The sequence below is a fragment of the Kogia breviceps genome, chromosome 12, assembly GCF_026419965.1.
Source record: "Kogia breviceps isolate mKogBre1 chromosome 12, mKogBre1 haplotype 1, whole genome shotgun sequence".
Classification (NCBI taxonomy): Eukaryota; Metazoa; Chordata; class Mammalia; order Artiodactyla; family Physeteridae; genus Kogia; species Kogia breviceps.
The window spans coordinates 92,951,555-92,954,947 of record NC_081321.1 but is presented as its reverse complement, the minus strand read 5'-3'; positions in this window follow the sequence as shown (position 1 = coordinate 92,954,947).

Here is a 3,393-nt window from a genome sequence, read left to right as displayed (position 1 = left end):
ACCAAGACATTTCTCTTCTTGGAGCATAAGCAGGCAGCAAACAGGTAAAGTCATCGAAGAGTGGGGAAATGTCTGATGGAGAAAACGTGCAATGGAGAAAACAGCACAGAGTGGCTTGAGGGGGTGCACGGGAGACGTGCAGGGGGAGCTCTGCCTGTGTGGATGCTCCTGTCCCGAGGGAGGTGACTTTTTAAAAAAATAAATTTAAATAATTAATTAATTAATTTTTAGCTGTGTCGGGTCTTCGTTGCTGCTCACAGGCTTTCTCTAGTTGCGGTGAGCGGAGGCTACCCCTCATTGAGGTGCGCGGGCTTCTCATTGCGGTGGCTTCTCTTTGTTGCCGAGCACGGGCTCTAGGCACATGGGCTTCAGCAGTTGCGGCACACGGGCCCTAGAGCGCGAGGGTTTCAGGAGTTGTGGCTCGCGGGCTCCGGAGCGCAGGCTCAGTAGTGGTGGCGCACGGGCTTAGTTGCCCCGCGGCATGTGGGATCTTCCTGGACCAGAGCTCCAACCTGTGTCCCTTGCATTGGCAGGTGGATTCTTAACCACTGTGCCACCAGGGAAGCCCAATTTTTTTTTTTTTTTTTGATGTGGACCAATTTAAAAGTTTTTGTTGAATTTGTTACGGTATTGCTTCTGTTTCATGTCTCAGTTTTTTCGCCGCGAGGCATGTGGGATCCCAGCTCCCCAACCAGAGATTGAACCCGCAGCCCCTGCGCTGGAAGGCAAAGTCCTAACCACTAGACTGCCGGGGAAGTCCCAAGGGAGGTGACCTTTGATCCGAGACTTGAACAGCTAGAAGGAGCCCCCTCCATGCCAGGAGCTGAGGGACAAGCGTTTCAGGCAGAGGGAACAGGCTGAATGAAAGCACTGAGGTGAGAAGAGCTGACCGGTTCCAGGAACAGAATGAGGCTGGTGAGTGAGGGGGCAGTGAGAGGAGATGGGGCGGGGCAGCTGGCAGGGTCTGGGGGGCAACTTGCTTTATATTCCCGTTTGGTGGGCAACCTCTGGAGGGTATTAACTGTTTTTAAAGCCGTCCCTCTGGCTGCAGAGTGCACTGTAGTCCAGCGCCCTGTGGGTGGGCAGGTTAGTGGCTTGGACTGGCAGGGTCAGAGGTGGTGGGACATGGATTGGTTTGCGATATGGGGACATGCTTTGCTCTGAAGCAGGAAGAGGACTGACTGCCCAGTGCCCATTTCACAAATAAAGGAGCTGTAGCTCAGAGGCAGTCCCTGAACAGGTGACCATTATGTCCATTTTACAGATGTAGAAATTGGGAAGGGAAGGAGTTTGTCCAAGGAGACATAACTAAGGTCAAATGTGCCCTAAAGTCCCTAGGGCACTTTCTCTGCTCCTAGAGAATCTTCCTCTCTAGGTGTGGCTGGAATTACTCATCACCTGCCTTTTCAGACAAGGAAATTGAGGCTCAGAAGAACAGCACTCGTGGCAGTCAGCCGGGGTTAAGACCCAGGGCCCCTGATGCGAGGTCTAGACCCTCTGTCTCCCTGCCTCAGTTCCTGCCTTCCTGGTGTGGCTGTAGAGAGATGAATGTAGCAGAATACACAAGAGGACATAAGGTGATTTTTTTAAAAAATATTAATTTAATTTATTTATTTGGTTGCTTCTGGTCTTAGTTGCAGCAGGTGGGCTCCTTAGTAGTGGCTCGCTGGCTCCTTAGTTGTGTTATGTGTGTTTCTTCGTTGCGGCATGCATGTGGGATCTAGTTCCCTGACCAGGGATCAAACCCGCCCCCCCCACCCCACCCCACCCCACCACCATTGGGAGCGTGGAGTCTTAACCACTGCACCACCAGGGAAGTCCTGAGGAGGTGATGTTTAATGGCACTCTTCCACCCTCGGTGCTGTGGACGCTCAAGGAAGCTCTGCCTTGTGGGGAGGGCAGGTGTGTGCCCCCTCATCTCCCACCTGGCTGGATGCCCTCTGTGGGTGAGTGTGTGTGAGTGTGTCTGTGGGTGTGTATAATTGCATGTGAATATGTGAGCACGGTGCCCATGGGAATTGCAGGTTCTCCGGGACTGCTGGGCATCCAGCGACCCCCTGCTCAGGTTAGTGTCCCATCACTTCTCTATCTACTTGCCTGCAGGCCCCTTGCTTTCTGTGCCTTATCTCCAGGCCCTGCTTAGGCTTCTTGATGAAGAAATAATTAACCACAGAAAGATTTTCAAAGACTTTCATCCTATTATCCTGGCCAAGTTAAAAATATTGACAATGAACAGGGCTGCTAGCAGGAGGATTACAGGAAGCCGAGGGCACCTGGGGCCACTGGGAGGAAGGCCTGGTGTGCGCCTGGGCTCAGAGCCTGGCTGAGGAGACAGAGCGCCCAGGGGCTGGGCTCTGGCCTGGTCCCATTTCTTCCTCGCTGTGTGAATTTGGGCAAGTTCCTTGCCCTACTGGGCATCTGCTTCCTCCTCTGTGAACCGAGGAATTTGCACTGGAATCCAGTACTTCCAAAGCATTTCCCCCATGTAAACTGGTGATCTCCAAAACAAAACAAAAAATGGTTAATTAAGTTTGGGAAAGAACACTAGGATTTATAAAGTTAAACCAACTTTCTTTATCGCAGGGCTTTTCAGGGCCTTCATTTGTTGAAAACTTTTATTTCTTTGGATAAATAACACAAATGCACATGGCATTTAATTCAGATGGTATGGAAGGAGTTTGGGGGGCTTAGAACTCTTTCCTCCCCTTCTGCTCTTCACTTTCAGCAGGTCCCACTGGCAGTTTCTAACCCACGGAGAGATGCTATCGCGGTGCCAGCAGATATGGGTGCACACTTTACCATAAGTGACTACGAGTGTCCCAAGGTGGCAGGGGGGAATATGGAGGCAGCGTTTCTCAAACTTCCTTGACTTGACCACAGAACCAGTCCCAAGCATTTCTGGGTCTAGCATCTGGAGGAACACCCTTTTTGGGGAATGGACCCCTGGTCTTCGTGTTCTGCCATGAGACTTTAGGTAGAAGGGGATCTGGCAGTGGTGCCCTGAGAGTTCAGACTCCCATCTCTGAGAACGCAGCCATACTTCTGTCTTTTGCAGCCCACCCAGGGGCTGCCTTTTAGTTTGAGGGCAGGTGCCAGAGCTGGCAGTCTACTTGGGGACACTGAGGCCTGGGAAGGCAAGCACTCTCCCGGGTCAGGAGCAGGTCAGAGGCCTGGCTGGGATCAGGTTCTCCTGTTCCCAGGCAGTGCCCTCACACCTCACACGACGGGCCCCAGTAGGCCCACAGCTGAGCTGGGCCATAGAAGTGCTCTGACTCTGGGACAGCTCTGGGGGAGAGATCTGGGGGAGTTCTCAGAAGCATGGGAGCCCTGCCCCACACTGCACGGTCATTTCCTGAGAGATGGAGGAGATAAGATTGTGATCGGGTGTGTGGC